The sequence below is a fragment of the Colobus angolensis genome, unplaced genomic scaffold (assembly GCF_000951035.1).
Source record: "Colobus angolensis palliatus isolate OR3802 unplaced genomic scaffold, Cang.pa_1.0 Scaffold4, whole genome shotgun sequence".
Taxonomy (NCBI): Eukaryota; Metazoa; Chordata; class Mammalia; order Primates; family Cercopithecidae; genus Colobus; species Colobus angolensis.
Genome location: NW_012117376.1, coordinates 7,141,807 through 7,151,783, shown reverse-complemented (window position 1 = coordinate 7,151,783; position 9,977 = coordinate 7,141,807). Strand labels below are relative to the sequence as shown.

Genomic DNA, 9,977 nt, shown 5'->3' with positions numbered 1-9,977 from the left:
GACAGATTCTCATTGTGTTGCCCAGGCTGGAGAGCGGTGGTGTGATCTCGGCTCACTGCAACCTCTGTCTCCCAGGTTCATGCAATTCTCCTGCCTCAGCCTCCTGAGTAGCTGGGATTACAGGCCTGCACCACCACACCCAGCTAATTTTTGTACTTTTAGTAGAGACGGCGTTTCGCTATGTTGGCCAGGCTGGTTTTGAACTCCTGGCCTCAGGTGATCCGCCTGCCTCGACCTCCCAAAGTGCTGGGATTACAGGCGTGAGCCACTGCTCTGGGCCCAGAGTACATTTTTTTTATGCTATAATCTCAGTCAGCTCTTCCTTGTTTAGCCTTCATAATGGTATGCATTTTGGGGATTTGTACATAGAAATCTCAGTAGCCAAGGCCACAAAAAAGACTGCTATAAAAAAAAGACCCCTGGCCAGGTGTGGTGGCTCGCGCTTGTAATCCCAGCATTTTGGGAGGCCAAGGTGGGCGGATCACGAGGTCAGGAGTTCAAGACCAGCCTGGCCAACATAGTGAAACCCCGTCTCTACTAAAAATACAAAAATTAGCCAGCTGTGGTAGCAGGCACCTGTAATCATACCAGCTACTCATGAGGCTGACGCAGGAAAATCGCTTGAACCCAGGAGGCAGAGGTTGCAGTGAGCCGAGACTGTGCCATTGTACTCCAGCCTGGGTGACAGAGTGAGCCTCTTTCTCAAAAAAAAAAACACCTCTACAAAAATCTCTCCAAGCTGGGTGTGGTGATGCACACCTGTAATCCCTGCTATCCAAACTGAGATGGGAAGACTGCTTGAGCACAGGAGTTCACGACCAGCCAGGGCAACACAGTGAGAACTCATCTTAAAAACAAAATCTCTCCATACTAAATCTCCCCACGGAGCACACACACACAGCACAGATACTCAAAGTGTACATATTAAAAGCACATAGCACACATAAAACAGGCACACATGGTGCACATAGCACGCACACAGCATACAGTGCACACACACAGTGCACACACACACAAAGTGCACATAGCACATACACAAAGCACACAGCCGTGTACACACACATCACAGTGTGCACACACACACCCTGCACACATACAAAGCACACACACAGCACACGCAGCACACATGCGCATGTGCACATACACATACACACAGCTGCTATTTCTAGAGCTGGCCACTTTCTGCTGCTCCTGCTCAGCCTTGAACTGGCCTGATGGTTAAACCGTAGTACGCTGGCCATTCTGCCACTGCTATGTCCTGACAAGTATGACTAGGCCAACACAGGGATCATGGGAAATGGCTAATTATCAGGCTTTCAGAATAAAGTTCAAGGGCCTAAACACTTACCTAGAAATTTTTTACTGACCTTTTTCTCTTCTTCCACCCCTGAAATTGGGCTGTATCTTAGCCCTACCAGTGGCCCTAGAGGTACCACTTAATTGTTTGTGACACTGGGGTCAAGGATTTTGCTGACTTTCATGAACACTAGCATTGAGAGTGTCCTAGAGAAGCAGTGACTGTACTGGGTGCCCTGTTTTCCTGTGAAGATCTGAGCATGCTCCCCCCAGAGGTTCTTCCAAGGATACAGCCTGCCTCCCTTGGAGTTTCCCTTTACATCCCCTATAAGGAGACTAAGGGAATGGGGCTTTAAGCACTTTGATATATTCTGAAGAGAGACTGCCAGGGATAGATGGGGTGTCTCCCATCGCAAGGGCCTTAATTAGGTATGTAGATGGTTTTTTATCCATTAGGAGGCCAGTGTTCTCAGGCCAGCCACTGGTAAATAATAATTCTTGCCATTTATTGCTCACTCAGGGACATGATCTCATTTATTCCTCACAACCACTCTCTGGTACACAGATTACTTCCTCATTTTTCTCACAAGACAATTGAGGTTCATAGAGGCCCTGTAACTTATCGGAGCCCCAGAGCTAGCAAATGGCAGGTGTAGGATTGGAAACAAAGGTTTCAAAGTCCATGCACAAGAGGCAGAATTACTCATGCTTATTCCAGTCCAGGCCTCCGTGGGCAAGTCAGTTCTTATGAAGTTCAGTTGGCTCCCATAGCCTTCTGTTTACTAGCTTGTCTCACAAGAGTCATCTCCCGCAGCAGCGTCAGTCTAAGGCAAACGTGTCAACTAGAACTCTCTCAGGCCCTGCCTGGTATCCCCGAAATCACACTCTGAGTAATAATTGGGGCATGTCTAACATTTGTAGGCCTTTCCTGTTCATAAGTATTTCAACATATATTATCTACACATAAGGCTGGTCCTGTTAGCAATGTTTACAAAATCATTTGCAATTATTTAATGGAAAAGTAATACAAAACAAAAACAACTGTCCCACAGGAGAGAGGGGATAGAGAATGCCCACCTTTCCTGAATGCCTACCACATGCTGGGCATAGGCTCAGGGAGGCATCATAATTTATAAGAAAGAGGAGGAACTTCATAGCTGGAGAAAACTGTCTCGATTCCTGTCTCTGCCCCAGCTAGAAGACCTGAGACAGGTTACTTAATCTCTACAGTCCTCGGTTTCCTCATCTATGAAACAGTGCTGATGACAGCAATTTTTTTTTTTTTTTTTTTGAGATGGAGTTTTGCTCTTGCTGCCCGGGTTAGAGTGCAATGGTGTGATCTTGGCTCACTGCAACCTCCGCCTCCTGGGTTCAAGCGATTCTCCTGCCTCAGCCTCACAAGTAGCTGGGATTACAGGCATGCGCCACCATGCCCAGCTAATTTTTTGCCTTTTTAATAGAGACAGAGTTTCATTATGTTGGCCAGGCTGGTCTCGAGCTCCTGACCTCAGGTGATCCGCCCGCCTCAGCCTCCCAAAGTGCTGGGATTACAGGCATGAGTCAGTGCGCCCGGCCCAATGACAGCAATTATGAAGAGTTATTGGGAAAACTAAATAAGAAAATGCAAGCACCTAAAAAATACAGAGAAAGAAAGCACCTAGCACCATGTGCAGCACGGATGGGCATCATTCAATCATGATCAACTCTCCTCTGCCTGATTAATTCTTCCAGCATTGCTTTAGAGCAGTGACTACATGAGGCAACAGGTTCTGAGAGGTAAAGTAACTTTTCTAAGATCATAAAACTATGAAGTGGCATAAACCAACAGAGTCTGAATCTGGAGCTCATGTCCAGGTTGTAACGTGGGAGTGCCTTGAATGTGGAGAAGGGAAGATTCTCAAACATGGGCTTTTAATTTTTTAATCCCTTACAATTTTTGACTACACTCTTAGTCCTGGCTTGGGCATAAACTTTCCACCAGGCTCCCAAAAGCCCAGGTCCTCTCAAGTCCAAGAAATGTTCTTGTTAAAAAATAAATAAATAAATAAACCCTCATCTACAGATGAAGCTGGAAGAAGTGACAACCAGGACAGACGTAAGCCACGGGTTGTGCATGCAGTGGGTGTGTGGCAGGGTGTGGGGGGAGCGAGAGAGACTAGAAGCTAGTTGGTGATTGCTATTACTAGATTCAATCCCCCACGCAACTCCAAGCTCTGTGCAGTAAAAGCATTTTAGAAATCCAGAGTAGTGAACGTTCAATACACATTATTCTTAGGGATATTGTTCATGCAATGCTTCATCAGTTCTCAGGGTGTTTGGATTAATCTGAAGCCTACATTACATTATAAACAGGAGTATAACTTGAACTTCTAGCTTCCTTTCTCCACTCCTTTCCTCCATCTTCTTTGGGACAGTTCCCTTTTGAAGGCCTCATTGCTTTGGCCTAGCCACCACTTAGAGGGTTCAGCCCTTCCCAGGACACTTTCTCCTGCTTGCTTCTGCCCTGGCAACTTGTCCTGGCAGCTGTTTCATAGCTCTGGAATCACAAAGCAATTCCAGAGTCCCCTGGGCCTAGCTCTGGGGCCTCCTTACTCTCATTTGCCCCAAATAATAGCCTTTAATTGCTATTAACGTTCCTTTCAAGCAGAAACATAGCATGCACATCTGTGGTCAGCCTGTAATCTACTATGACCACCAACCTTTTGTTTCCTGCCATATTTGGAATGTTCTATTCCATTTTATACTCATAAGTTTGCCTTTCCTCTGTTAACATACATCTTGGCTTTTAGCTTCTTGTATTTCTAACCTGTTCCCTATTTGCAGGGGAAAGCTATCTAAATTTTCCCTTATCCAAATAGGCTCCCCTCAACCTCCCATTCTTTCCAGTCAAGCATAACTCTACCCTACTTCTTTTATCATATTTATAAAATGTAGGTAGCTAATTCTGAAATTAAAGTATGCAGAACTAGGACTACAGGGTGGAAATGATAAGAAGATAGATTTCAACTGAATAGAAAAAAAGTGCTTCCTAACAACTGGAGCTGTTTAAAAAGTAGAGTGGGGCTGGCTGTGAGGAAGCAAGTTCCTAGTCGGTGGAGGTGTTGAAGCAGAGGCTGGGCAACCACGGGGCAGGTGGAATTCGTGCAGCATCACCACTAAGGGCTCTTTTAACCATGGTAGTATATAATTACATGAACACTTTTTACTGGACATCAGAAATCCACCTGAAATTTTAAGCTTTTTGCTTATTTTTAATTTATCCATTTATGGACTTTTTCAATACTAATCTTGTTTTTCAAGCTATAGGGCAGCTCCCAACTGCTTTTCACCATTTTAGTTACTGGAGTAAATTCCATTAGTATGAACTTCTGGATGCCCATCATCTACTTAAGGTGGAGAAAAACATTGTTCTTATTTTAAGGATAGGACAGCCACAAAGTGGTCAAGTATAAAAGTCCATCTCTTTTGGATTCCCACAACACTTGTCAGCTGTCCAACCACCACCATCCGCCCCTTCCCATATTTACTGAACAATTACTATATGTTTGGGACTGAATGCAATACAAACATGACTCAGATATTGACTCTGTTTTTAAGAAGTTAACAGTTTAAGAGGAAACATAAGAAAAGTACATAAATAAATATAACAGGAGTCAGCATTTTTTTTTTTTTCTGTAACGTATCTAGTTAGGCCTTGTAGAGTATCTAGGTTAGGCCTGGTGGACCACATATGGTCTCTGCTGCATATTCTTCTTCAGTTCCTCACCCCCTTCAACCATTAAACAAATGCAAATACTATTCTTAGTTTGAGGGCCTTACATAAACACGCTGTGGCCTGGATTTGGCCCTTAGGTTGTGCACTCCTGAAATGCAGCCAGCTGTCAAGTGATAACTTTCACTTGCATCAGCTAAAGTTTCACGTGGGGTGGATCTTTAAAGACGGGTTTGATTGGGATTTTGGAAACAGGGAGGGGGCTTTCTAAGTGGAATGAGATCATGCTCATCACACATTGTCCCATCTTTTCTATTCTTAGAGCAGAGATTTTCAAAGAGTGAGATCTTATTAAAAATGCAAATTTTCAGGTCCACAGTGGTTCTCAGACTTGAGTATATATCAAAATCACCTGGAGGGTTTGTTAAAACAGATTGCTGGGCCCTACCCATCCCCTGACTTCTGAGGCTGCTGGTAACGGGACCACACTTTGAGAACCACTGTCTTGGAGAATGGTGGGGAAGCAGAAGTGAAAGAGAGATTGCTCTCTATTTTAATGTTTGAGAACTAAAAGGTAATGAAAGTCACCACTGGAGACAGAAGAGGAAGATGATCTGCACTTCAAGTCCTAAAGGCTTTGCAGGGCATCAAGTTCATTCCATTTAGAACATGTACTCAGAAAAGGGATTTGAGCCACTGTACGTTAGTGATGACTTTTTTCCTTCAGGGCAGGAGCTTTGAGCCTTGTTAGGCTCACCCATTGGAGACAGCAAATCGCTGTAGGGGACTGCATGCTTGGAAAGATCTTTTCTTCTGATTCTTGGTTATTGGCACATACTCTGTCTTGCTTCTGATACATTTACATATTTTTTACCACTCCTACAAAATGGTCCCCTCTGCATCATGCCTAATAGTATTCCCTTTGATCGGGCAAAAAAAAAAAAAAAAAGGCAATGCTCCTATTTTGTCATTTAAATTAAATAGCTTCCAAAAATTCAGATGTGATGCTCAAAGAGGTTAAGCTGAGGAGATGGAAGAAGGGAAAGACAAGCCAGAGAGAGTACACAGAGGAATCTCAGAGGAGGCGATGGGTAACCAGACACACAAGGAGTCGTCAATCTGGCAGACAATGAATGGCAAAAGGCAATTAACTTGGCTGGGGTTGTAGCAAGCCAATGAAGTATGCTGTATCGCAACTGAGGCTCTAGTGTAAGGGCAGGGTCATTGCTAGGGAACTCAAAAGGAAGGCAAGATAAGGGAGGTTAGAGGCGAGAAAGCCACCTGAGGCTAGCACAGAGGGAAAGGAAAGTGCTCAGGGTCTCATGGATATTCATTACCCAGTGGAAGCATCCAGGTGTGGCGTGTACTTGCCAGGGCTCTGCACACTGTTATTCAGGACACAATCTTGAAAATGAACTAGGTGCTTCAGCTGTGTGCACACATGCGTGCACACACACACACACACACACATGCACATACACAAATGCTCTCTTTAGACTGCTGCCTCTTCATCCACCTGTCTAGTCTATGAGGTTCTAACATGAGGACCACATGCTAAACACTGGCAGAGTCATAAGAGACACAGTTCTAAACTTCAGTTTATGGGCTTCCTTTCCTATCCTAAAGTATGCTTTTTTTTTCTGTCACGCCTCATTCACATGCGCATTCTCACGTTCTGTTCCTTGCAGGTGCTCTATGGCCATACTAATGGATTCTTACCTGCCTATATACATTCTCCAGACACACTCATTTATTCACTTCACTAGAGTCATTCCCACATATTAAATATTACCTCTTGCTTCTAAAAAGCACTTCAAATCTAAAAGTTGCTTCTATTATAGCTCCTGTTCCTGCTGTCTGCAGGGCCCTTGTAGCTTTGCCATTGTTATAAAAAAGAAAATGTACCAATATTGGTTTGACTGAGTAAAGAGCCCAACCCAAAGCAGATTGTCCTACCGTGGGATGCAGGCTTGTGGCTGTGGTGTCCCCGCCTTCAAGATCATCCCATTTATCTGTCTTTGTTCCACTCCCTCTCTCTTCCTGCACAACACTGCAATCACACACATACTCCGTGTTGGGGGGAAAAAAAAAGGACAGCCTAATTTCCTGATGATTATGTTGTTACCTAGCAACAGCCAATCAGGGGCTGGGCTTTTTGCCTGCAGTATTTCATGCAAATAGTTTGGAGAAATTGCAGGGTAACCCAGGCTGCTTAGTCTGTCTTCTCAGGGGACACATTACAGAATAAACCAACCCAAAAGGGGACTATTGAAGCCAGGCACATGCTTCAGATAGCAGGCCATCTGATCTCTTCCCTTGTCCCCTCTATCCTGTACCCCCTTACAAAAGCATGAGAGTTCCACAGACAGACACTCAGGGAGGCCATAAACTTGAAAAGAAGCTCGTTAGCAGCCACCATTCTCCCTGGATCTTTGTTAGTTATTACTGATAACTGGTGTCCAGAGCAACCTCGAATACTCTGAAAACCCTACCTTCCTAGGAAGGCAAATAATGCATGCTGCATGCTCAGTAGTTGTCTGGGAGGGTGTGAAGGAGAATCCTCAGCCTTCCTGTTTAGAAATGAGCTAAAGCCTGGCACTTCTACCCTGATTTAGAAGCCTCATCTGTGCCCATGCTGGCCTCAAGCGCATTCTTCCTGGTGCTGACTGGAAAATCCTCATTTAAATGGCTGAACAAAACAATGAGAGAAGCCACATCACTTATAAGACCTTTTTTTTTTTTCCCAACAAGTTCTGAGTATTTGATGTAAATCTTGTCAGGAGCCACACACACCAACTTTCTGTGCTCAGGGACCAGTGCAGTCTCTGTGGACCAGAACCATATGAAGTGGACTCAGAAGACAAGTCTCCAAGCCTGTCTCCTCAGAGTGAGCAGGCCAGGCTTCGGATGGTAGGTTGCTTTTACTGTCATTGTTGTTATTGACTCGATGCTCAGTAATCCAGAGCCAATGAAGGCAAGAATAAACTATGACCTCAGCTGCTGCACTGCTCTTCACTGTTCTCTTAATACCAACTCTACCTAGCAGTCTTGCAAAGATGTGTTGTGGGTTACATGGGGACAATGAAGAGATGGATCAGCCCACGTCACCATCAGGAATGGAAAACCAGTTCAAAATCCCTATCCTACTGATTTGGAGTTTTACATACTTGTAAGACAAGAGGTAATTATACTCTAATCATTACAGGAAGTGGTGACAGCTCTCCAACCTCTGACATCCATGGCCTCACATCCAGAGCCATATTACGAAACCAAAGAAAAGAACTGTCAATCTGCCTTCGTTCAGAAAGGCAGAGTTAAGGAATCTCACGTATCCTGGGGGTTGGGGAGGGCAAGGGATAACTCTATTTCCACTCCTGTCCTATAGTAAATTTCAGAAAATTTTTGAGTCAGGTGCTTTTATCCTCATAGCCTTGGAATACCTAATAGAAACCACATTTTATAGAAAAGGACACTGATGAGTAACTTGCTCAAACTGATACAGTTACAAAGTGGCAAAACTGGGATTAAAAAGCAGATCTTTTGACTCATGTGGACTCTGATGTCCAAATAATCCAAAAACACCAACAAGTCTTTATAGCAGCGAAAGAAAAAAAAAAAAAACAGTAAAGGAAAAACGGGAACAGCAACAGAAAGCCAGTTTTCAAAGTAAAACAAAACAAAACAAAAAAAAGTCAACGTTTTGCACTTACCATAGGCACCAAAAGGTCTTTAAACTAGAGTTCAATGTTAAACCTTCAGTGACTCTCCTCCAGCTGCAAATCAGAACCACAGCAGTGCATGTCGGAAACACCAGTGCCTGGGCCCCACTCCTGATCAAGTAATTGACTAAGAATTTTTTGGTTGGGGGGAGCAGAGAGGCAATGTTTTTATTTTATTATTATTTTTTTGAGACAAGGTCTCACTCTGTCACCCAGGCTGGAGTACAGTGGTACAATTGTGGTACAATTATGGCTCACTGCAGCCTGGAACTCCTAGGCTCAAGTGATTCTCCTGCCTCAGCCTCCGAAGTACAGGCACACACCACTGCACCTGGCTAATTTTTAAATTTTTTTGTAGAGATGGCATTTTGCTTTCCTGCCCAGGCTGGTCTTGAACTACTGGATTCAAGTGATTTTTCTGCCTTGGCCTCCCAAAGTGTTGGGATTATAAGCACGAGCCATCACGCCCAGCCGAAACAGCATTTTTAAACCACTTTCCAGGAATAGCACAACCACTTTGGACATCAGTCTGGCAATTTCTTAGAAAACTAAATATTAATCTACCCTATAACCCAGAAATTCCATCCTTAGGAATTCACACAGGCAAAATGAAAACATATGTTCATAAAAAGTCTTGTACAAATACGTTCATAGCAGCTTTATTCATAATAGCCCCCAAATCTGTGGTATATCCACACAATGGAATGCTATTCATCAATAAACATAAATAAAATATTAATATGTGCAACAACATGGATGAATTTAAAAATACTATGCTGAATAAAAGAAGCCTTATACAAGGGTACATACTATATGGTTCTACTTATATGGAGTTCTCAGAATAAAGTTAATCTATGATAGAAAAAAATCAGAGCAGTGGTTGCCTCTGTGGGGTAAGGGGTGGGGAATGGCAGGGAAGGGGGAAGAGGGAATTTCTGGGGTGATGTTGATAGGGATTTGTACTACATCAATGTATGCCTCTATCAAAATTTACAGAATAGCATTCTTCAAATTTGTGCATTTTGTTGTATATACATTTTACCTTAAGAGAAAAATAAATAAATAAATAAATATTGAACTCTAGTTAATGATATACATACTGAAGTGTTTAGGACTGAAGTATCCTGATGCCTGCAATTTATTGTGAAATGCATTAAGAAAAGATGAAGTGGGCCGGGCGCGGTGGCTCAAGCCTGTAATCCCAGCACTTTGGGAGGCCGAGACGGGCGGATCACGAGGTCAGGAGATCG

At 43.6% G+C, this 9,977-nt stretch overlaps 1 protein-coding gene across 2 annotated transcripts in view; it reads right to left on the bottom strand.

The window, feature by feature from the left end:
- The window catches only part of PHC2 (polyhomeotic homolog 2 (Drosophila)), a 112,125-nt gene that overhangs the window by 63,278 nt on the left and 38,870 nt on the right, over positions 1-9,977 (bottom strand). Inside the window, exon 1 of one of the 2 annotated variants that reach the window (XM_011955379.1) lies at positions 6,965-7,095. The exons of the other annotated variant lie outside the window; for it this stretch is intronic. The gene's annotated coding sequence lies outside the window, so the exon portion shown is untranslated. Of the gene's footprint in view, positions 1-6,964; positions 7,096-9,977 lie in introns of those variants that run through there. 2 annotated transcript variants of the gene reach the window in all.